Genomic DNA, 26,454 nt, shown 5'->3' with positions numbered 1-26,454 from the left:
AAAACAGAATCCTGTTGAGTATTTTGTAATGTGAACTTATCATCTATTTGATTCAGGCATGAACGCTGGATTAAATCACGTTAGCTATCCAATTTTACACATTATAAATACAACCACATTTTTCCACAATCTGTGGAACAAGTTTTCTTCATGCAGACCGATTAGCAACTGACCTGCAAACACATTCTTTTGCTTACTCAGTTAACAATTAAAGTTCACAATACATTTAAAATGTTGTTTTCCCTTCCTACTCTTCAATACACTTGCTTTCATCTAAGCACATCGGGTATCATCTTACTAAAGGTAAATAAAGACACATTTCTTCCAGAGGATCGTGGTAATTGTTGTTCTTTTGATTATAGTCTTTGGCTTTCTCTTGCATTGCCAGAAAATTTATATTCTTAAACATTTGACAGACTTAGGTGCAATAAAAATTCCCCCTAAAATACAATCATTTAAGACAAGTCAATAATTTTTTAACGGAGAACCAAGACATTGAGGGATTGCCATATCCACTTCAACCATTCCAGTGGACTAAAAGTATAGGACACTGTTGGAATTTTGTGGGAATTTTCCTAAGCCAATGTCACAGTTCTACTTATTCCTTTATTGGATCATTGCCAATATGTAAGAAGCTTTATCCTTTCTTTCATTGTGGTGCTAGACACTGCAGAAACTACCAAGGAAAGAATTAATGATCCTCTTCAGACATATTATTCATATTTTATCTCAAGTCTACGTGCACAATAAAAATCAGCATATCTGGATGACATACGCAAAAAAATATATAATTCAATGTTCAACCACTGAGTGACTCAGAAGCTTTGGAAAGCTCTTCTGCCTGCTTTGCTTACCTGCACTATCAGCTCTGACACTGACACCTAGAGCCAAGGTTTACTACCTAGAGCCAGGATTACTGCTCTGCTACTACTCAAAACATCCACATTAATGTAAAGCTGATTTCCAGTAAAATGAACAGATTCAACAGCATCGAAAGATTCCCACTCCCTCTGACCCCCAATTTATATACATATTCTCATTCTCATTTGAATCTATTAAAAAAGTTGCAAGCTTATGGACCATGATTTTGGCATCGTTCATCCCTTAACAGTTAGAGTTGCTGGATCATTAATATCAATAATGGGCTAGAACTGCAATTAGCATCTAAATGAAATATGCAGTGAACTACTGATTTATTATTATGTTTGTCAGTAAAAAATACACTATGGCACAGCAGGTATAAGAACAGAAATTTATTCCAGAGATTTCAAAATTGCTCTCTTTTCCTAGAAGGTAAATGAGAACAATTTTAAGAAACATTGAATACAGCCATTTTATGCTAAGTTGTATGAAAGACATAGTACACAATGTAACAAGAAAATACAGCAATTTTATTCTAATGCAGTAAAATTGCATCTGTTTTCCATTAAATAATTATTTGCTCATATAGGCCACTTGACTTCTTCCTCATTGAGATCTTTCTTCTTTCACAGGCTCCAAACTCTGTATCTTCAAACTCTCGGACTACATTTCAGAATCTCTCTTTTGATCACACTGGTCCAAACAAAACATCCAAACTGCAACCCTAGCCCATTAACTTCCTCTTTTTTTGTTGTTTATTTTCAAAAATCAGTGGAAGAGCCTAGTCCTAAAGCTAGGTTTGCTGCTCAAACATTATTCATGCACGTCATAATGGAATCATTGAAATACTGATTTCAAAGAGATTTGCTGCCTGTACTGTTTAAAAAGACATTGTAATCCTGACTCTTATAGATTCCATTCCTACCATTCGTACCTCTCAGACTTTTCATTACACAAGGAATAATCAAGCTGATCTGGAAAATTTGGAAAGGGCAAATAACAGGTTACTTCAGCATGACTTTCAACAAATTCTCTCTTTTCTGAACTGCTCTCTTACCTTTTTAGGATATAGATAATATTACATAGTGTTACACTATATTATTATATATGTGTTACACTAAATTATAGTGTTATTACAAGTAATATTAATATGACAATTTTTTTTTTAGTATTTTCTTATCTCTGTATACACATTATTATGTAAAATATCTGGAATACCCAGAAATTTTACTATATCTAGAAATATTGACTGTCATTAAAAACATTAAATAATGCTAGTCATTTGCCATCTACTGTAACACTTTCGAAGTACACCCAAGGATTAATATGAGACATTATAACTTAAATCTGTGATCAGAAAGAAAGACCAGCATTTACAGATAATCACAGTCATAGAATTGTAGAATTGCTCAGGTTAGAAAAGACCTTAAAGATCATCAAATCCAACCTCGATTAACCATACTACCCAAACAACCTTCCACTAAATCACGTCTCTGAGCACCACATCCAAAAGAGTTTTAAACACATTCTGGGATTACTTAATTATTGACATAAAAAATAGCCAAATTTTGACCAGTTCTCTCTAATTAAAATTAGCAGTTCTGTAGAGAAATATTCTTTTGTTATTAAAACAGCATGATTCTTAGTGTTCAGCTGTGCAGAAAAAAGGTACACTGCAGACTGCCTGCTACTCAGACTCCTCCTATTATTCTCCTAGTAGTTTTCAAAAGTGCTCTTAGAAGATGAATGTAGAAGCATATGAACTCTAATTGACAGAGCAAATAAAACAAATAGGCCTGTTCTAACAGAAGTAATAATCAAAATTGGAAGAGTGACAGAAAAGCTGTGAAATCTGCTACATGGAAGGGTACACATCTAGAACTCAAATCTCCCTCTGAGTAACTTCCCAACTGAAGTTTTACCAATATAGAGTATAAATTTTACAGATTTACTCTGAAAGTAACTGTTGTCCGCTCAGTAGAAAATCAAACTTTCCCAAATCTTTCCCTCCATAAAATTGCAAAATAAAATAATAATATAGAATGAAATTAAATAACACAGATTAGCAATATATCTCCTCTTTCTTTGTGAAGGATCTACAAAGAGATCTTGGATGGCAGAATGTACTTGTCACACAGCAAAAATCACTGGAGAATAACAAAGATTTTTCCACTATCATCGCTGTCGGTCAGCCAGGCAGTACATTCACAGTTGTCTGGCATCCACCTAGACTGCAGTAAACTTAGGGCTAGAAAGGTGAAATATTCTTGTTCTCCCTACCAGTCAGCTTAAAGGACATTACAAAGAATAGCAGATGGCCTGGGGAACCAGCAGAATGTTTGCTTGTGTTCAGTACCCTCAGTAACAAGTACATACTGCCACAAGAATAGTTCAGTCCAAGAACCCATAGAAATTCACAACAGAAAATTTGAGAATAATTCCAGGAAGCTTTACTTATGGCTCTAAAAGTGAGTAGCAAAAGGAAAGGCAGGCTAGAAACTGTGTCAAACTTTCTTACATTTTAAAAAATACCCTCCTGATTACAGAAGAGTGTTTTGGAAATGATTAAGCAGAAAACTTACACTATTAACACATTTCTCACAATAGAGTACCAAGAAAGCACGGCAATCCCCACAGTACGAACAGGGTATAGCAAGAATAAAGCACTTCTGAAAGCACTTCTAACTTATTCGTCTTTGTTAACATACGTATTTACTGCCCTTCAAATTTTCAGCTGATCCTTCAGTACCTGTTTTTATGTAAGGCATGCTGTGGGAAGAAATAGTGGCCAGTCATTTTCGACATGAAAGGCAAAGGGTAGATGTGGCATTTTATTATTTACCTCTAAATACACCCTTGTCACAAAGGTCAAATTTTCTATTGAAAACATGACTTTATTGCCATGGGATAAAATTCACTCAAAAGCCCTTTTTTTTATCTTAGGCTCTTGTCTTCACTGTTTAATGTTCAACATCAACATCATACACCAGCTTTCATCATCATCAACATCAGAGATGCTAGTTTAGCATTAGCTAGTGGAAAGTCACTAAGCTTGGAGGCTCAGTTCAAATAAGCATCCAAAAGTTCAACTGTTTATCAAAATCATTTCCACTTCTACAGCAGACTGGAAATTATTTAAAAATAATCTCTATGGTGAGCTTAGGCCACGACATGCAGATGACCCTGGAAAGGAGAATGAATATGTTAATACACTCAATAGGCTTTTAAGATTTTATTTTTTTTCCCCCAAAGATTGAACTAAAGTGCTGCTTAAGAGATCACAGAAGACATTTCAGTAGCAATCATACTGAGAGCCCATTTTCACAAATATACTGTCTTAGGAGTATCTGACTATAGAACATTAGCTCCCTGCAGCTCAACCCCGACCCTCTTTCCTATCTATATACCAGGTAGCCATTCCTTCCAAAACATGGAACAGTTTTGAGCAGAAAAGCACAATATAAGTAAATTTGAAGGGTGGATGGCCAAGAAACAAGAAGAGACACAAATTTCACTTACCAGGGAAAAAGTTATCATCCTTTAGCATGCCCACTCATACACAATCTGTTTATGCAGATTAGTGGGAAAAAAAAACAAAAAAGTACATCACTCTGCAGCTTGTAAAAAACACAGTGTCCTTGGCAATATATTTACATGTTGTCAATTGAGAAGTCTAAAAGGGCGGTATTTCAGCGGTGGAGATAGCTGGTCACCTCTACTTGTGCAGATTTTTAGACATGTGACATGCAGGCCTTGTTTATTTCTAGTGGAAATACATAGATAATGGTAGTGACTATGTTGAGAAATATTTTTTTGCTGAAAATTTGCTCTGTTAAATAACATTTTTGTGCTGTGAGCACTGGTTGTAGTTGCTTTGGATTTATAATCAGGCATTACTTTTGGAGCAACCTACATATATGTAGCCCAAAACTGCTCCTTTTCACTCAGTGCTATTCAGACAAGCCCAAAGATTGGAAACCTATGGACTAGATGATCTCCAGATTTTCCCATGATTCCATGATTCTGTGAAGGGATTCAGTTTCATCTTCTCCCTTGAAAATGTGTCTTCAGAAAAATATGGATGGATACTGGCTCAAATATGGAATACTAGTGTTGACACATGAAAATTTTCAGCAAATTTTCCAGGTTCACAAAATGAAAAAGTGTCACTGTGATGCTATTGAAGTTAATAATGATTTCAAGACTGACTAATGTAAATGGACAAAGGCTGGACAGAAAATCACCACAATGGTCTGAAAGATGAGCATTAGATAATAGTAAAGTTTGAACAAGTGTTCATGTACTTGATGAAAATGAGTTGAAGATATGTACGTGATCAGTGCTGGTTTTTTATTTATGAGTTCTAAATGAATGGCAATGCAGAAGTTGTTGGCTTTGGTTGTGCGCAGCAACGCTGCAGAACAATATTCACAGTACACAGTCTCATTGCATTAGCCAACTAGTGAATATCACATATTCTGAAAAGGAGAAAGTCTGGTTGTGCAAAATAATTCTGAATCAGAGCAAGCCAAAGAGCAGCTTTTTTCAAACCCTTCTTCAAGAAGCTGACAAAGCATGTTAGATCATTCATGTTAAATTATGCTGGATGTCACTGAGATGTGCACTGCAGTCAACTAATGGCTGAGTTGCAGATGTCAAATACTATGCACTGTGAGCCTCCTATAGCAATCCGACAGTAGTCCAAACCAAGGAAACGAGCCTTTATCTGCAAATTCACGGCTAGTTCAAATCTGACAAAATAAATAACATGCATGACAATTATACCTTCCAAGAAGGAAAAATTTAATCAACTCTTGACACTTTCTGCTGACTTGCAGACAATCTAGTCCATTAAAATCCCATGACACAATTCAGCTCTGGCACAAATTACAACAGTCTTGTTGATTTAGTCAGCAGCAAATCCAGTATTTTAAACTTTTCCATCAGGCAAAAAGGGAATAATTAACTGAAAGTAAAAAGAATAATCATACAAGAAATGTATTTATATATCTATATACTTGAATTGTGTTGTGGCTTTATCCATTTAACTCAAATTAAATTAGAATTCTGACTGTGATTCAGTAATAACTAAACTTTTGCCTTTTACATATTTATTGCCCTTACTGACCACTCTATGTACTTAGTAAGCAATCTTACTTCTGCTTTCCTGCGGTTCAGTCCTTGCTAGGAAAACACTAAGCTCTCCCAGGTTTTAGCTTTCTCATTTTCCCTACACATGGTTTGACCTGCAGGCAAATGAAGCCATTCAAATATTTGCTTATCAAGTCATCTGTTCTCATCAGACCTTGCAATTCCTGTCATGCCCCACATGTCAGTTTAAAGCATAACGTCATTAATACCTCCAGTGCACTAATGGATGCTTCACACATGAACGCATTAATGAAATGTGTTATTGTTTTCCCTCACAGGACATTAACAATCTTGCTCATGCTGAGCCCCTGGAGCCCTGCAGTGCTGCTGAAAACCACTTGCTATCAAATGAACCCTCAGTTACGCTTCAGTAACTTTAAGTTCAAGTTTATCACTGAAGTGTCACTCATGTGAGGAGAAGATACAAGCCCCTAAGGTCTTTTGGGCTCAACTTCAATTACCATAAACAGTAACAAGAGGCAATAGCTGCAAGGGAAAAATGCACCATTGTATAAATGAAACACTGTCAAGATAAAATAGTGGAGATCTAGGTGTCAATGCTTCTTTCTTCTCCTCTTTGTCTGTGGACTGATGGCTTGGATAACGAAGACAGGATCCGCTTACAAGAAAATGGGTACATGAATAATCCAGTTTCTTGATAGAGATATTAAATATAAGAGAAAAATCAAAATTCCTTATGTAAACCATGCTTAAATATTGCTTTTCTATGCCTTTAAGTATTATTTCCAGAAGGGTGGCGAAACGGCCCACAGTAATTTCTGAAACTTTTACATACAAGTTACGTCTTGTCTTTAGTTAAGCTGTGAATACATGGCACTTTGGTGACAGAAATAGGGTGGAAGCTTTTTCTGATCACAAACAATGTCACTTCCTTTTCCATAGGTAAAAGGAAAAATACAAATTCAGCTTCTCCCTGCATTCATATCTACCATAGAAACCATTCGCATCCAAGGAATCAGCCTTTGAGCTTGCATTTTATGTTTTTGTTTTACAAAGCCAATGGAAAAAAGTTGCCAAGTGTGTGCTTAACATTAGTAATCAGAGTTCAGTGAAGCTCATAACTGAATTTCAAAAAGTATGATATACATTAGTGAATAAAATTGTGAACTGGAAAAATACAACAAAATAGTGGTATTTTATCTTATGAGCCCCATTTTTCCTCATCGGCCCAAGATACAACATGAATATCAGAATTCTCAAGCCTACAAAGCTTCTGATGATCAATCTGCAAGGTCGTAAAAGTTCACCACTTCTACCACAGTTAATTCCCTATCTCTGAAGACCAGTCCCTGAATGCCTTCCCAATGATGTAGAGTAAGCCCAAGATATACTCCTTATATTCTACCCAAAAAGCCCTACAGATAGAAATCATAAACTGTAAGAATGATATTGAAATCATAATTGAACAGCTAGCCCAGGAAATAGGAGTTTCCACTGCCACCTATAGGATTAAAGGGATTGCCATGAAACATTCCAATTTGCTGGGGTACCCCAAACCCAGAAACAGTTGCTGTTTATTGTTTCTAAAATTCAAGGTATAGAAATATTATCTCAGAAGTTTTAATGTTAAAAACACAAAACAGTTACTCAGACTCATCCTCTGGTTCACATAGCCAGAATTCCTGCTCAAAAAGTTTTCTCCGGGATATATTTCCATTAAAAGTGTGGTAAAATGAGTGTCATCAGATGAGAGATTTTCCCTCTCTGTGGAATTACTAGTCTACTGTGTTCTTTTCAGGTTTGCACAAATTAGTGATGAATCACAGCCTTTCTGGCTCAAATATCACAGAATGCCTTCAACATCTGATCTTTTCTTTTTATTGCCATTAGCTAATCAATATCACCCGTAAACCTGTGATCACCTAATGCTATTACATATGTTACTGGACTTCATTTCTGAACATTTCCAACAAAGCATTTTTCATTACATACCTATTTCTTCCTCTTAATTTTCTAATGAGAATACTTGTGCAGAGAGATAAAGAATTTTTAACCTATTCACTACCAAATAAACTAACATAAGGCATGCATAACTGCCAACAAAAATTTCTTAATGACCTCCTCCCTTTTTATATTTTGTGGTTGTTCACATATACACAGAAAAGGAAATATTTTTTCTAGAAATTCTAAAAATCCAGAAATATCAAATGCTAATTGTTAGCTAATGGAAAGAATGAATAGACCAGCTGAAGTGCCTCTATAACAATGCGCAAAAGATGGTAAATAAGCAAGATGAATAGGAAACCATGATACAATTGGAAAACTGTGATTCGATTTCTATCAAAGAATCATGGTGGAACGAATCTCACAACTGGAATAAGATGATTGAGGGCTATGAGCTTTTTCAAAGAGATAAGCAGGGAAAGAGAGGTGTAAATTTGCTCTCTGTGTTAAGAAAGTGAAATGTGAGATGGGCCCCACAAGCAAAAGTAAAAAGGCAAGAAGGCTTCACAGTGACTGAGAATAAGGGGGGTGAAGGGCAATAATTAGAGATAGTTTATAGAAGCGAGAATGTAGAGCTTGTTAGAAAATAAGAGATGGCAGACACTGGCTCTGGGATAGTGAGGGGGATGAAGGCCATAAAGATAAGGGTTTGAGAACAGCCCGAGACATTTAGCAGGGAGGTGATTATGTGTCCACAGGGAAAGAAGAAACTGCTTTGGGGGGACGCCCCCCCGAAAGGCCAGGAGTTTACAGTGAGAAAGGTCAGAAGCCTTTGCAAAGCAGACAACAAATCTTCATCCCACGACCCACTACACATGTGCAAGAGGGGAGGGTCTGCGTGCTAACGAACTCTCAGGGGTGTAATGAATATGTATCTGAATTCTGGGAAAACTGTTGATTATGTATTTGTTTGGCCTACATCTGTAGCACGATTTTTCCTGACGGTGGGCAAGTCAGGTGGATCTATTTCCCTTGCACCCAGTGTCCGTGCAGCACTGAATAAACCATACCTGCTTTGTAATCTTACTTGGGTTACAGAGTTTGATTCCGCGTATCAAAAGTGATAGATTCTAAAGTCCAGCCCCTGAAAAAAAGCCACAGACCAGTTGAGAGCCTGTGTGTAAAAATTAGGGACTGGAAAATAAAGGGCATCTGGTGGTTGGAGTCTATTAAAGAAAGGACTGTTGACAAGACCTTCTTGCTTCAGCTGAAAGAGGCATCATGCTCACAGACTCTCATCCTGGTGAGGGATTTCAACCACCTGGATATCTGCTGGGGAAGATAGCAAGCTGCAAGTAATCCAGGAGACTCCTGGGGTTCATTTCTGGTGCAGGTATTGAACAGACAGACCACAGGTGAAGCATTTCTAGGCCTGGTGCTCATCAACATGGAGGACATCATGAAAGAGGTTAAATTTGGCTGCAGTTTGGCTGCAGCAATCATGCCTGTGTTGAGTTCATGATCTCAAGGAATGTGGACCTGGCCAAAGAGTATGGGACCTGAATTTCAGGATAGCTATCTTCAGATTGTTTAAGGAATGAGGATGAGATTCCCTGTCCCACCTGTTTCAGGGACAAAGGAGCAGAACAGAGCACACTGTACTTTAAGGATGTCTTTCTGAGAGCAGAGAAGTTCTTTGTCCTCCTGATTAAGAAAACAGACAGACAAGGCAGAAAACCAATACGACTGAGCAAGGACCTGGTGGTCAAAATGAGGTGTAGGAAGGAAATACACAGGCAGTGGAAGCAGAGATGGGTGGCCTGGGAAGAATGCAGAGATGCTGTCCAGATGTGCAGGGATGGAGTCTGGAAAGCTTAGCTGAGGCAGATGGAATTGAGTTTGGCAAGCGATGTGAAAAATAACAAGAAGGGATACTTTAGATAACTTGGGCAAAAGAGACTGGGAGGGAAGATTGTACCCCCTCTGAAAAAATGAAAAGGGAGATCTGGCCTGCTCAGGCATGGAGAAGGGTGAGTACTTATTGAGTTCTTGGCCTCAGTCTTGATTGTCAGTCAAGCTTGCCACATTCTCATGTCCCTGAGCTTCTAAGTGGGAGTAGAGAGAGCAAAATCCCTCCCATTGTAAGAGCGGAACAAGTCCAGTACCACCTCCTGAAGCAGATGTGTGCAAGTCTATTGAGTCAGATGACACACATCCTAGGAACTGAAGGAACTGGCTGATGTGGTTGCCAAGATGTTCTCCCTCATATTTGGAAAGTCATAGCAGTCAAGTGAAATCCCCACTCACTAGAAAAAGGAGAAAATCATTCCTTTATTCAAGAAAGGAAGAAAGAAAGCCCTGGGGAACTACAGGCATGTGAGCTCTACATCTGTGCCTGGAAAGGTCCTGAAATGGATCCTTCTGGAAAAGATGTTAAGGCCCATGTGAGATGAGGAGGTGATTAGAAACAGTAATCATGGTTTCACCGAATTCACTTTGTTCCTGACCAGTCTGGTGGCCTTCAATAATGGAGTGATGGCATTGGTGAAAAAAGGAGGACCTCACCTACTTGCATTTTTGCAAGGTTTTTGACATGCCCCAGAGCACATACATATCTCTAAACTCAAGAGATATGGATTTGAAGGCTAGACTATTCAGTGAATAAAGAATTGGTCAGATTTTAGTAGCCAGAGTGCTGTTGTTAATGATTCCATGTCCAAGTGAAAGAGAGTGATGAGTGATTCTCCTTATGGGACCATCTTGGAACAAGTGCTCTTCAACATCAGTGACATAGGCTGTGGGATTGGGTGTACCCTCAGCAAGTTTACCAATGACACCAAGGTGAGTGACACAGTTGATAATCGAATGGACAGATATCATCCAGAAGAACCTGGAAAGGTTTAAAAAGTGGGCACAAGAGCACTTAGTGAGGCCAAGTGCAAAGTTTTGCATTTGGGTCAAGACAGTCCCAGATATGAGTACAGACCGTAAGAAGAACTCATTGAGAGAAGCTCTGCAGAGAAGGACTTGGGGATTCTCATGGATGAAAGATGCAGGGATCTGGCTAGTTCAATCATGGGGAAAATAAAGCTTCAGAGAGATATCATTGTGATCTTTCAGAACTTGAAGGGAGCTTAAAAGCAGGAGAGGGATTGACTTTTACACAGACTGATAGCGCTAGGACAAGGGGGAATGACTTTAAACTAAATGATGGGAGATTTAGGTAAGAAGTTAGGAGGAAATTCGTTACTCAGAGAGTGTGAGGCACTGGAACAGACTACCCAGAGAAGCTGTGAATGCCCCACTCCTGGAGGTGCTCAAGGCCAGGTTGGATGGTGTCCTGGGGATCCTGGTCTGATGACTGGCAACCCTGCCCAAGGCAGGGCTTAAAACTAGATGTCTTTAAAGTCCCTTCCAATCTAAGCCATTCTGTAATTCTGTGATTTCTTCACTCATTTTGCAACTGTAGACTATTTCTACCTCCTCTTGCCTAGGAAAAATGTCCCAAGAACAGCAACAAAGTCTTCTCAATCAGTAATGAGAAAGTTCTTGCATTGGCAGACCCATTAGCTACAGGAGGTACATTTTAAACATATATATTCAAGTTCCTTAAGAAATATCAATTCCAGTTACTGCAAAAAATTATCTGGTAACAGTTGCTACTGTATTAATTCATTTTTTCAATTTAAACATGTTTTCTTAGAGCCTTTTTAATTGAAATTAAATCCAGTGCAAGACATAAAACTTGGAAAAATCCTGTATGCATACAATTTAAACTACAATTTATTTAATCAGTGACTATTCTTTCCCCTTTGTTTAATATTTTATTTTTCACTGGGAGCAGTTACTGATTTTAATCCTTCCTTCCTTCCCCATCAAAATATGCACAAAGCGGTTCCTTGGGTGGAGGAGCAGCTCTACCCAGTCAGTACCGCCTCCTTGAAGATATTATTTCTTAGTATCTTTAGACAGAGTAGCAACTAGCCAACTTTTTCATTGGAACAATGCCCAGATGCACTATATTAATTCAGGAAAATACCTTTTGTCAGCAAGCATTAGGGATTATTACCCAAGAACCCTGCAATGCAATACATATATATATATATATATATATATATATATATATATATATATATATATATATATTCATACACAAAACAGTAGCCAACTTTCTATTAGAAATACCCAACGGACAGATTTTTAGAGGCTTTCAGATGTCTAAAGATTCAGTTCCAGTTGTGCCTATAGGTAGTTTTGAAACCTTCCCCCTTCATATTTTAAGTTCAAATTTTAAAATAATTGCAAACGCCTCTAGCTATTCATTGCTATGGATAATGGTAAAAAAAAAAAACCACCAAGAGGGACATAACCCAAAAGAAAAAAGTTCTGCTACACATCAAAGCAGCGCCAGCGTTTACTGGTGATGCCTGCATTTCCTCTAGTGAGCAGTCTTCTCAGAGCTGTGATCACAGTGCACCTCCTGTCCAGGTAGCAACTTGCTCTGAAGTGTGTCCCAGTACGCTATATCACCAGTGCATACACACAGCTCCACACATTTAATAGGATGCCCTCTAGCTATTTTCCAGGCTATTTTCAGGTTTATTGCTGTATGGGTAATAAATTCAATCTTAAAATCATTATGTAAACAGTCATCAGCAACAGAGAGAAAGCATACAGATGTGACAAATACCTCAGAGTTTGCACTGTATTTACCTAATATAGTAAGATGTAGAGAGTTGTAAGACTTCGGTTTCACTGAGAAATGTTGGTGGGAAAGATAAGAAGGGAAGCAGGAAGTAGTAGAGACAGCAAATGGAGGACAAAGGACAGCAAATGGGATAATGTCACGAGTAACCGTCTGCAGCAAAACTCCTATGAATCTCCAAGCTAGACCTAGGCTGTCATTATATCATAGAATCATAGAATTGTAGAATGGACTGGGTTGGAAAGGACCTCAAGGATCATCAGGCTCCAATGTCCCTGACACAGACAGGACTGCCAACCTCCATATCTAATACCAGACCATATTCTGTGTTCTGCTACTTCTCTCTGAAATCAGATCTAGAATACATCTCTCAAAACAGGCCAATGTGATTGCATATCCATGAAATATGACAGGAGCCCTACTGGAAGCATACGACTCCCATTTACAAGAAGGACTGTAAGGAGGATCCAGGGAACTACTAGCCTGTCAGCCTGACCTCAGTACCAATGAAAGTTATGGAGCAAATCATCTTGGGTGAGATCACACGGCACATGTGTAGCATCCAGGGGATCAGGCCCAGCCAGCACAGGTTCATGAAAGTCAGGTCCTGCTTGACCAAACTCATCTCCTTCTATGATTGGGTGACCAGACTGGTAGATGAGGGAAAGGCTGTTGATGTAGTTTACCTAAACTTCAGCAAAGCCTTTGATATGATCTCTCACAGTATTCTCCTGGGGAAACTGGCTGCCTGTGGCCTGGGCAGGTGTTTGGATAAGGAACTGTCTAGAGGGCCGTGCCCAGCAGCTATTGGTTAATGAAGTCCAGCTGGTGACCCGTTACAAATGGTGTTCCCCAGGGGTCCCATGCTGGGACCCATCTTGTTTAATATCTTTACTGATGATCTAGAGGAGGGGATTGAATGTACCCTCAGTAAGTTTGCAGATGACACCAAGTTGTTGTCGATCTGCCTGCTCTTCAGAGGGATCTAAATAAGCTGGATCACTGGGCTGAGGTGAATGGGATGAGGTTCAACAAGGCCAAGTGCCAGGACCTGCACTTTGGCCACAATAACTCCATGCAGTGTAATAGGCATGGGGATGAGTAGCTGGATGAGTGTGAAGGGAAAGGGATCAGGGAGTGTTGGTTGATGCTCAGCTGAACGTGAGCCAACAGTGTGCCAGATGGCCAGTGCCATCCTAGCTTGCATTAGAAATAGTGTGGCCAGCAGGAGCAAAGAGGTGATCATCCCCCTGTACTCAGCACTGGTGAGGTTGCACCTTGAGCATTTTGTTCAGTTGTGGACCCCTCACTACAAGAAAGATGTTGAGACCCTGGAAGGTGTCCAGAGAAGGGCAACGAAACTGGTGAGGGGTCTTATGAGGAGCAGCTGAGAGAGGTGGGATTGTTTAGTCTGGAGAAGAGAAGGCTCAGGGGAGACCTCACTGTACTCTACAACTTCTTGAAGGGAGGTTGTGGTAAGGAGGGTCTTGGCCTCTTCTCCCAAGTGACAAACAGGAACCGGGGAAAGTTGTACCAGAGGAGGTTTAGGTTGGACATTAGGAGAAACTTTTTCTCTCAGAGAGTGGTCAGGCACTGGAATGGCTGCCCAAGGAGGTGGTGGAATCGCCGTCCCTGGCAGTGTTCAAGAGGTGCGTGGATGAGGAGCTACATGATATGGTTTAGTGCTTGTGGTACTAATAGGAATGGGAGGGTGGTTGGACTAGATGATCTTGCAAGTCATTTCCAACCTTGCAATTCTGTGATTCTGTGTGATTCTGTGATTCTGTTGTAGAGAGCTATATGCTTGTTAGGAAAGACAGGTTGATGAGGTGGAGTGGTTGAGTTGCTCTTTATGTGAGAGAGTGACTAGAATGTATTGAGATCCATCTGGGGGAGGATGGTATACTAGCTGAGAGCTTGTGGGTGAGAATCAAGGGTCAGGCTAGTATGGATGACACTGCTGTGGATACGTATTATATGCCCCTGATCAGGAGGAGGAAGTTGATGAGGCCTTCTACAAGCAGCTGGAAGTAGCCTCAAGTGCTGGTTCTTATGGGGGACTTCAGCATCCAGATATTGGTTAGATAAGCAACATGTCCAGGCACGCATGCTCCAGACAGTTCCTGCAATGTGTAGAAGATAACTTTCTAATGCAGGCTGTGGAAGGGCTGATGAGAGATAAGGTGTTACTGGACCTTGGGTGGAATTCTCAAGACTCCAAACAAGCATTCATCCTAAATCTGATAACATTATGAAACGTTCTTACGAAGCGTTTAACACAAAGCCTGAGTTAATTTATCATCAGCCAAGTCAAACACTGAGAAAGAGCAGTCAGCCTGAAGAGATGTACCCAAAAAGAGATGTGATTGATGAAAAGATCTTAGCAACACTCTAGCAATCAAAGAAGGCTTGGAACTGGCAGAATTTGCCTCCTTGTTGGCTTCCCTTTAGATTGATCCAAGCAGTTGCCTGCTGGAGATGTAATATGCAGCACTTAGCTGATGGTACAATGTGCAGTAAGCAGGTCCTTACACCCCAGGCAAGCCTGTGGGACTGTGTGGGAGCGATCTGTCACGGGCATCTAGTGGATGCAAAAGGAGGTGGAGTAATTGCATCTCTTCTCAAAGAGGAACCTTCCTGCCTGGAGTGGGTTGGAGTGAGCTTGTGGTGCTGTGATGGTAAGCTCGATATTTTGGAAAATAGTTTTGGAATTATTTTGGAAACTAGTTTTGACGGTTAACAAAGAATATTTGAATGAACTTTTTGTATGTTCCCAGTGTTGTGATTGATCTGCTGTATGGTTTATACTGACCTTGAGTATGTAGTTCACAGCTTACTAGATAATTACATGCTGTTAATAAATCAATAAACAATTATCGTCTGATTTAAACAACAAAATGAAGCAATTTTTTACCCAATAATACTAAATATGGCAGTATTTATTGTTGTCTGCTAATATCTGTATCAATACTCTCCTGGACAGTAGAATAGCTACAGATGTTAAAGAACGTAATGGATTCTGTTCAAAATCAGGATGTTTCTCTCTCCTAATTCTCTTCTGCTCTAGGCCATTTAACTCTGGAGTAGCTCTGAATTTAAAGTGGCCCCAGAGCTAACCAACCTTTTCCTCTTTTCCAATCCTCCTTCAAAAAGTTCTCTCAAAAATGAGGTTTACAGGAATGCTACCCTACTATCTAACCTGCCACACTGTTGCCTGTCTTGCTGGGAGCTATTTTCTTGTTCCATTTAATTCACTTTTCTTCAAAGCTGTTAAACTTGTCCATTTAGACACCACCCATGGACTCATAGACAACAGAGCTGCAGACCAGTGAAATGATGATACTGAAGAGTCTATAGTCACTGTTCCAGACAGTAGCTTACCCACAATATGAGCCAAAATTCAGGAATGGCGCATCTTTCTTAAAATGACCACAGAATATAAATAGACTAATTAGCCCCAAGGTTATTCAGCCCTAAACACAAAAAGTGAAATAGTTTGATGTTAATTAGCTATTCCTTTATAAGTATAACCCCCCAAATTGTCCTTCCTTACACTTAATTTAGTAGGAACATTTCTTATCACTAAGTCTATCAGAACATCATAGCCCTGCTGGTAAATGCCTTTTCTGTTTATTAGAATTTCATCCACCAGTTTCTGTCAGTACTTTCTCTCCAGTCAAACTGTGTTCAGGCAGAAAACTAGTCTCATTTTCCCCAGTCAGTTCTGGGACAATGGTTTTGCTATAGCCATTTTCTGGTTTTCATGTATGTCACAATCCATCTAATGACACCACTTTAGATCAGCATTATCCAATCTGCTATGTTTTTGTACGATTTACCCAGAAAGTTTTACAATTAAGAAATCCTCAATCATAGTTTAATCATAATTTTCTTAAGGTAGGACAATTAATCATTATGTATACTGAACAGCATTCCATGGCCCAGGAAATAAAACATTAGAGCACTCAATTTTATTTATTTATTAAAAGAGAAACATAGAATGGCATTGATTTTTCACACTAGAAATGCAAAAGGAATATCCCCTCCTCATTTGTTGTTTTTAAACAATTGAACTATATTGACAATGCTAAGAGTTCTAAACATAAAACATCAACTTGAGTAATTCCAGAATTTTTTTGTGCTCCGCATTTTCTTTTCTGTGAAGGTTAATTTTCCTCTTACAAAGTAGTAGCAAACATTTGAAACAGCAGCCAGTTGGTGATACAAAACAGCTGCTTTGTAACATAAAGGCTTCAGTTAACAGCAAGGTATTCCTTTAGCTCAGCGGGAAAAACATTCTGAAAAATCAGAAGTTTTATAGTGGAAATAAAAGAAAGGTAATATTTGAGAAAATCTGGGTTAGCTTCCCATTTCAATCTAAGGAAAGGCTAACAGGCGTTTTATGTTTGGTAGCATGATAAAAAGATTTTATTACAGAAATCTCTATTAGTAGTAATAATTGTTTTAGTTCTGTTGATGTGGTGTATCTATAAAGCACTAAAAGAAATAATTTATGTGACCAATTAATATTTTTGTATGGTTTTTAAAAACACAAATGAGATGACCGCTTACCTTTATGGACTTCCAGTCTGAAGATACATTGAAGCAAACTTACTGCTGCAAAGAGATGGAAAAACTGAAAGAATGTAGAACAGAAAATACAAATATTTACATGCATAAACTGCTTACTACTATGGTAGCAAAGAAAAAGTCCAAAGACAAAAAGACTAGCCAATTATCATTTTTATTATTAATGTAAACAATATTTTGTAGACCAACACCTTGCAAAGCAGATGAAAGATAATGGGCCTAACTTAATCTAGATTAGATAAATATAGGTAGATAGGAATTGCAGAACTCTTTGAACTCAAGATCAGAGTTAAGCAGTCAACTTAAATAATCACTGGGAATTTAATTCCAATATACACATGCAGAAATGCCTCAAAAAACTTAAAGTAACACACAATGTCTCTACATGCAGTGTATAATTGCCACACACTAGATAAAAACAGATAAGCCTGCCACATGTTAGATAAATAGATAGATAGATAGATAGATAGATAATGTAAGTATCCAGCACAACCATTCTTTTTCTCTCATGTTAGTACAGTGAGTTAATGAAGCACCATTCACTTACTTTTTAACTGTTATTTTAGATTTAAAGTCCTGTTTTAGACAGCACTGCTGCAGCTGCTATACATGTTGGGAACTGAGAGAATATTGGTTACATGATATTCATCATTCTATTACATTTTAGTTGTGATGAAGGCAAATAACAACAAGACTTCTTCAGTTTAGGAAATTACAAAACTTCTGTAAGATGTGAAATCACAGGATAATGAAGAACAGCTGTTTGTTTTTAACAAGATTCATTACATTGCTTCTCATGCTGATTTAAATTATTAATAAAATCCTAGAATCAGTGTCTTGCTCCAGTATATAGGAGAGAGAGGAGGTTCTTTTTAATATGTGTATACCCAGCGTGAGATTAAGAAACAACGGTTCAAAAGTTGGTCCAAAAAGTTTATTACAGATCTTAATCGGGGAGACGGGGAAGGGGAGGATGGACACTATTATGAATTAGTGTAATGGGGAAGGGAAGGAGAACGATAGAAAAGGCAGAAAAGAAGAAGCAAGAAGTCTTTATAGGAAGCAAGAGTGAGATAGTCACCACCATGGATCCAGCGTGGTTCATAGTTCAGTCATTGATCTTCAGTAGTGGTGAGTCATCAGGCATTGTTGTTCTGTTGACCATGGTGATAATGGTCTCTTTTCAGTGGTAGTACCAACTTATTTATAAATCCAAAGTGGTCGAGTCAGCTCTCTTTGGAGTGACAGCTCAAATCCAATGTGGTTGAGTCAGCTCTCCTTGGAGTGGCAGCTTCTGGCTCTAGAATCTCAGCAGAAATTCCTTTGTTCCCATCTTCCGGGCACTGCCAGCAGGTAAGGGGGAGCACGGATGTCCATATGCATCCTGTTTTTAGCAGGACATGATGGTATCATTCCCCAGTTTTCCCATACCAGGCTATTTAGTCACAGGCCAGATCTTCCACCAGTGAAAACTCCTGAGCACTCTATTCCAGAAGCAAGCAGCTCTAGAGGAACGTGCTTTCAAATGTCCACAAAGTTATATCAATTGTGACGTGGTAGCACCCATCACCTCCCTCCTCAATAAATCAGAGTTTTATAACAAGAAACACCTCAGGAAGCAAGCTTTGAGCCAAAAAACAAAGAAGGATTCTCACAGTCACAGGAGCACTAAGGTTGGAAAAGACCTCCAAGATCATCCAGTCCAATTGTTCACCTACCACCAATATTTCCTCACTAAACCATGTCCTTCAGTACAACATCATTTCTTTAACACTTCCAGAGATGGTGATTATATCACTTCCCTGGGCAGCCCCATTCCTGTGCCTAACCATTGTTTCAGAAAAGAAATTTTTCCTAATATCTTGGCACAACTTGAGGCCATTCCTCTACTCCTATCACTAGTTTTGTGGGAGAAGAGGTTAACCCCATCTCTCTAAAACCTCCTGTCAGGCAGTTCTAAGAGAAGTACTGGGCCTCCTCTTCCCCAGATTAAATAATCCCAGCTCCCTGAGCGGCTCCTCATGAGACTTCTGCTCCAGACCCCTCATCAAGCTTCCTTGCTCTGCTCTGGATATGCTTCAGAGCCTCAGTGTATTTCTTGGATTGGCGGCCCAAAACTGAACACAGTACTCAATGTGCTATCTCACCAATTCTGAGTAAAGAAGGATGATCACTTCTCTGCTCCTGTTTACAAAAGTTTTTGTGATAGAAGCCAGGATGCCATTGGCCTTCTTGGCCACCTGGGCACACTGCTGGCTCATGTTCAGCCAAGAGTTGACAAACACTCCCAGTTCCATTTATTCCACACAGTCTTCCAGCCACTCTGCCCCAAGCCTGTAGCGTAGCCTAAGGCTGTTTTTGCCAAAGTGCAGGACTGTGCACTTGGTCTTGTGAACTTCATCCCATTGGCCTCAGCCCAGCAGTCCAGCCCATCCAGATCCCTCTCTATAGTCTTCCTAATCCCAGACAGATCTACACATTCCTTCCAGCTCGGTGTAATCTGCAAACTTACTGAGAGTTCTCAATCACATCCTCCAGATCATCAATAAATACTGACCAAGACAGGCCCTAATTCCAGCCTCCTGGCGAAAACTACTCATGACTGGTCACCATCTGGATGAGACCTCATTTACTACCACTCTCTGCACCTGTCCATCCAGCTGTTTCTTTACCTAGAAAAGACTATACCTGTCCAAACCAAATACAAGACAACATCTAAGGCTTTGCTGATGTCTAGACCAATTATGCCAACAGTGTTCCCCTCATCCACTGGGCAGGTCACTTGACCATAGAATGATATCAGGTTGGTCCAGCAGGACCTCTCTTTCATGAACTCATGCTGGCTAGGCCTGATCCTCAAGCTGTCCTGCACATGCCATGCGATCTCCCTCAAGATGATCTTCTCCTTAACCTTTTCTGGTACTGAGGTCAGGCTGATGGACCTGTAGTTTCCTGGATCCTCCATATGGCATTTCTTGTAAATAGGAGTCATAATGGCAAGCCTTCGATTCTCTGGGACCTCTCTGGTTGACCAGGAATGCTGATAGGTAGTGGAAAGCAGCTTGGCAATCACCTCCACCAGCTCCCTCAGCATCCTCGGTGTATCCCATCTGGCCCTATAGACTTGTGATTGTCCAGGTGGAGTAGTAGGTCTCTTACTGTTCCTAACTGAATCGAGAAGGGGGAAGGAGGGCTTATTCTGCTCCCCATCCAAGACTTCCATGTCAGGAGGTAGAGTACTCCTAGGATAATTGATCTGACTTTAAACGTCAATGTAAAGAGGTCACTGAGAAAATCAGCCTTTTCCTTATTCTCAGTTGTCGTGTTCCCTGTCGCATTCAGTAAAGGATGGAGATTCTCATTAGCCCTCCTCTTACTGTTAATACATTTGTTAAAAAGATTTTTGTTCCCTTTTATACCAATGGCCAAGTTGAGTCCAAGCTGGACTTTTGCCTTTCTAATTTTCTCCCCGCATATCCTAACAGTATCTCTGTACTTTTCCCAAGTTGCTCATCCCTTCTTCGACAGGAGGCAGATTCGCTTTTCCTCCTGGAGACTCAGAAAATATTCCCTGTTCACTCACACCAGCCTTCTTCTCCTCCAAGTCTTATAGAATCTTGCAAATTCTTACAGCTTTGGATTTATTGTACTACAGAACACAACAGAAAAGAGGAAAAGAGCCCATTGCTACACTTGTGGGAGGGCCTATATTCACATTGAGGCTGCTTCCATTCTGCTTCAGTTCTAGGTAATTATAGATCACATCTAGGTAATCAAAAATCACATTACAGATGCAAGCTGTAAGCTTCATAGTACTTTTATTAATATTTACGTAATCTGAAGTTGTAAAGTTGAAGACAGAATTAATTGTATGTGTTTATTTATGGCACTGAAGCCATCGTTGTCTGTTTATTTAGTGCTAATTTTTATACATGGCACCTTCTTAATAAATCAGCAATTCTAAATCTACTACCAACTGAAAAATCTTCAGATAAATTTATGTCGAATTTGGTAGAATGTGATGCACGGTCAAATACATTACATTAAATATTCGATAGGTCTATGCCTAAAGAGCACTGACCATAGGGCAGTCAGCCTCACCTCTGACCCTGGAAAGGTGATGGAACAGCTGGTGCTGGATGTCATCTCCAGACAACTGGAAGAAAAGGAGGTTATCAGGAGTAGTCAGCATGGATTCACCAGGGGGAAGTCGTGCTTGACCAACCTGGTAGCCTTCTATGATGTTGTGTCTGGCTGGGTGGATGGGGGGAGAGCAGTGGATGTAGTCTACCTTGATTTCAGCAAGGCATTTGATACTGTCCCCCATGACATCCTTATAACAAAGCTGAGGAAGTGTGAGATAGATGAGTGGACAGTGAGGTGGGTTGAGAACTGGCTGACTGGCAGAGTGCAGAGGGTCGTTGTTGGCGGTGCAGAGTCCGGTTGGAGGCCTGTAACCAGCGGTGTTCCTCAGGGGTTGGTGCTGGGTCCAGTCTTGCTCAACATCTTCATCAATGACCTTGATGAGGGGACAGTGGCCACCCTCAGCAAGTTTGCCGATGATACAAAGTTGGGAGGATTGGCTGACACGCCTGAAGGCTGTGTTGCCATTCAGCAAGACCTGGATAGGCTGGAGAGCTGGGCAAAAAAAAATCGGATGAGGTTTAACAAAAGCAAGTGTAGAGTCTTGCATCTGGGGAGGAATAATTGCATGCACCAGTACAGGTTGGGGGATGAGCTGCTGGAGAGGAGCTCTGCGGACCTGGGTGCCCTGGTGGATGACAGGTTGGCCATGAGCCAGCAGTGTGCCCTTGTGGCCAAGAGGACCAATCGCTTACTGGGGTGCATTAAAAAGAGCATGGCCAGCAGGTCGAGGGAGGTGATCCTCCCCCTCTACTCTGCCCTGCTAAGGCCTCATCTGGAGTACTGCGTCCAGTTCTGGGTTCCCCAGTACAAAAAAGACAGGGATCTCTTGGAAAGAGTCCAGCAGAGGGCCACAAAGATGGTGAAGGTCCTGGAGCATCTCCCCTACGAAGAAAGGCTGAGTGAACTGGGTCTGTTCAGCCTTGAGAAAAGAAGACTGAGAGGGGACCTGATCCAGGTCTATAAATATCTGAGGTGTGGGGGGCAGAATGGAGAGGCCGTACTCTTTTCAGTGGTGAGTGGAGACAGGACAAGGGGAAACGGCCGGAAACTGCAGCACAGGAAGTTCTGCATGAATGTGCGCAAGAACTTCTTTACAGTGAGGTGACGGAGCACTGGAACAGGCTGCCCAGGGAGGTGGTGGAGTCTCCTTCTCTGGAGATATTCAAGACCTACCTGTGCGACCTGGTGTAGGGAACCTGCTTTGGCAGGGGGGTTGGACTCGATGATCTCTGGAGGTCCCTTCCAACCCCTACAATTCTGTGATTCTGTGATTCTGTGAAAGATGAATTTGTATTAAAACATATACTGAAGAATCACAAGAAGCTCAAAGGCAACCACCAAATGAAAGTATGCAAAGAGTAACGGAGCTATATAACCTTAAATGAAAAAGTAGAGAAATGTAAAGTACCAGAGGTGGGTGGAGAGGTGAATGGTGCAGGATGGCAAGGTGCTTAATTAATTAAAACTTAATTAATGACTGAAGCATCTTGAAGAGGAAAGCTTCTTTCTAATTCGTAAGTACTATCATTAATCAATTTAAGTTGATTATTTAAAAAAAAATAGCCTTCTACACTGAACAATTTTTCTACATACTGTGGATAGATGTGTGTTATGGTTTTATGATTTTTGGTTATTGGTATTCCACATCATAACATCATGTAGTGCACTAGGAGTTAAAGAGTAAATATAATGCTCCAGTTGCAGGCAAGGTCTTTTTTTTATTATTATTTTGAGAAGAAACTAACTAATTTACTAGATATGGTATTGGAATGCAAAATAACACACTGTAATACAATATAATTAGAATTGGAGCTAATAAATCAAACATAATGAGAGAGAGTATCTGAAAGGTAAAAAGGTCTCACCATAATTCTTGAGGTAAGACACACAGTCAGGTCAAACAGCAGGGAAAAGAGCTGAAAAAAGGGAAGGTCTCATGACCTTGACATGGGTTGTGTCACCTTTCTGAACACAAAGTCCTCTAAGGTATGTAGTCCTTCTTCTCTTCTGGACAGGTATCCAGAACTGGAGCATTATCTCTTTAACTCCCAGTGCACTACATGATCTTATGACGTGGAATACCAATAACCAAAAATCATATAACTATGGCAGTGTGGTACTTTCAATACTCCTTCACAGACGAAGAACTTGTCAACATGTCAGCTACTGTTGAATTTCAAATGCAGGTTCTCTGTAATTGCACTTAAGGCCAAATAAGTTCATGGCAAAGCCACTATGAATCTAGTGAGATCCAAAGGAATGCACACGCCAAAAATAAATAAATAAAATCTGTATGAAAGGGTGCCCAAGATTAAGAGGTCAAATTTTAAATCTGGATCAAATAGAAGAAAATAATTACTTGTCTCTATTTCTGTTTTAAATATTGAAAGACATGGAAACCATGAAGCCTAAGCAGTCAGATTTTTGACATATACAAATATTTGTACATACAACCTGACAAGGATGTTGTTGTATAAAACACATTTCCCAAATTACGAGCTCAGATCATTTGCTGATCTGTAAAGACTAATCAGTTAAGAGCTTGATTATATATTCTATTATTTTCCTGTTGTTATCATCAGCTGACAGAACATTGCACATGAAAAGATATCTTAGCTGAAATGAGAAAAATGTGAAAGGGTAATTAGCTGATTTCAATTAAATTCACATCTATGCAATGGAAGATGGGTTCTGGCATTATCTAACATTCCAAATTCTAGATGAAATTCGTAGTTGTAAGTAAATCAGTACTTTGACATGCAATCAGTTTTTCAACCAGCAAACACTATTTTATTTTCATGTACTACTTAATTCCCCTCTTTCACATTTGAAATAGATAATCTATAAACCTGACCTTTCCACTCCACGGTTTGGTTAAAAACTATAGCAGTACAACACTATTTGCTAAAGCATGAAACAAAAGATTACCTCATGCCCAGAAAGTAGTACTTTCCTCTTCATTTCTTTATTACTTTTTGTTTTTTAATACAAATCTGAACAGCTGAATCTTGACATCATTTATGTAAGTTTAACATGGTACACCAGGCCATGCGTGTCCAAACATTTGGCTTACCTATGCCAAAATGAGTGAAGAACTGTTTTGGGCCACATACAAAACATAATATAGCTAATATGTATAAGTAATACATTTTTATATGTATATTTTTATATGTACATTCTCATTAAAACGTTTAAAAAGAAAAGTAATATGAACATAAAGCTACTGGGATATTTGACCTTAATTTTGTGAAACTGCTGCATCAGTTTATTTCGATGAAAGTGGATGCATATCTTAGTGAGGTCTAAAGGTGTTCACCAGAGATTTTTGATGAAACAATACTCTTCCTATTATTCATCCTTAAAAATATTTGTTCACAAATGTACATACTGCCAAAAACTATGACGTGAATCTTCGGCTTGGTTGTGAAGCAAGGGATATTTTTCTCTGGTAAGAGAAGGCTTATAAAAGACTGGAAGAGAGACATGGTTCGATTTTTTAGTAGAATGTCTGATGGCAATTCTATACTTTCCATTTGAAAATCTGCAGATCATATATATAAGTTATATATATCATATATATATAAGTATGTAAGTCAACTGAAAATGAAGCTGTAAATGTACCAAAAAGCTGATGATTGTTCATCAATCTTAAAACCCATTCTTAAATACTTTTATCAAGAATCGAAAGCACAGCTGCATATTTTTCACTGTTCTCAGTACTTTATTTAGCCAATGTAACAAAATGCATAGAATTATCACTTGAGCTTACCATTATTTGTGCTTTATTTTGAATGCTGTTATGATTTGAAAATAGCAGATATTTTGATTTTCACTTTGAAGATGCATGTTTAACCCATTTAAATGAGTGCCCACACCCATCAAAACTGATAAATCTGTGAGCCATTTTTAATCTTCATGTTCTGATACTAATTTGCCTTAGGATTCAATAAATGACTTGATTCTGTTTCACAAATCATACAACCTTTTCAGCAGCTTAGCCACCTTCCTTCAGGAAAGTAAATAACGTCCCCATGATCAGCATCCATACTTTTAATGAACTTCTGGATTTGGTGGTGGTTCAATCCTTGGACTTAATAAAATTTGCAGTTTTTATGATGATTTAAACAACATTATTCATTTTTTTAAGCTTTCACCCATCAATTTTCTTGATGTGCAGAGCAGTGGTATGACAAGACAGATAATGACAATTATATGAGACAATAATTGCAATGTCTTCCATTACATAAAGATTATTATTGCATAAAGATTATTATTCTAGTACATAAAGATTATTCTAGCAGTGGTAGTAGAACACAACTTCTTTAAAGCCCTGTCAATTAGCAATCTTCTTTTAAGAAACCAACTTTAAAAAAAAAATCATCAACTCAGAACAATAACTTTCATATTTTGGTAGAAAAGTGATGGATATCACATTTTAACACATGCCACAAAATAATCCTTTGTTCTTAAAGAAAGTAGAAAAAAAGTAAATCAGAAAAAATGAAACACAATTCAGCAGCAAGTCAGTAGTTATGTAAGAGCAGATGTTGCTGCAGAGCAGTGCTTACAAAAAGCCAAGAACTTTGCAGCTTCTTCTGCAGTGCTGTCAGAATGCAAGCTAAAGGGGGTACACAAGAATGGGGTACACAGCCTGGACATATGACTAAGGGGACATCCATGGACATAATGCTCAGCATTAAAAGCAGGGTCTAAGAAGGAATAAGGAGGTATGTTCTGAGTGGTGGTATTTCTTTTCCCAAGAAATCACTACATGTGATGAGTCCGGCTTTCCTGGAATTGGATGAACATCTGCCTGCTGTTTGGAAGAAGTGAATTAATTCTTTGTGTTCTCTTTGCTTGCTTGCAGCATTTGCTTTGCCCTATAAACATGCCTCAACACATGAGTTCTTGCACTTTTATCATTCCAAGTCTCTTCCTCACACCAACTGTAAAAACAGTTTTCCTAGTAGTTCGTTATAATCTCTTCTGCTTCTGTTTGTGCCCATAGCCTCCCGTCCTAGCAATTGGCATCATAGAAAGGAGCGTGATTCCACTCTTTTCACTGCTTCAAAGGAAGCACGAAAAAAATACTTTTT

Source organism: Tetrao urogallus, assembly GCF_951394365.1.
Source record: "Tetrao urogallus genome assembly, chromosome: Z".
Taxonomy (NCBI): Eukaryota; Metazoa; Chordata; class Aves; order Galliformes; family Phasianidae; genus Tetrao; species Tetrao urogallus.
The sequence above is the reverse complement of the archived record's forward strand: the minus strand, read 5'-3'. Positions refer to the sequence as shown.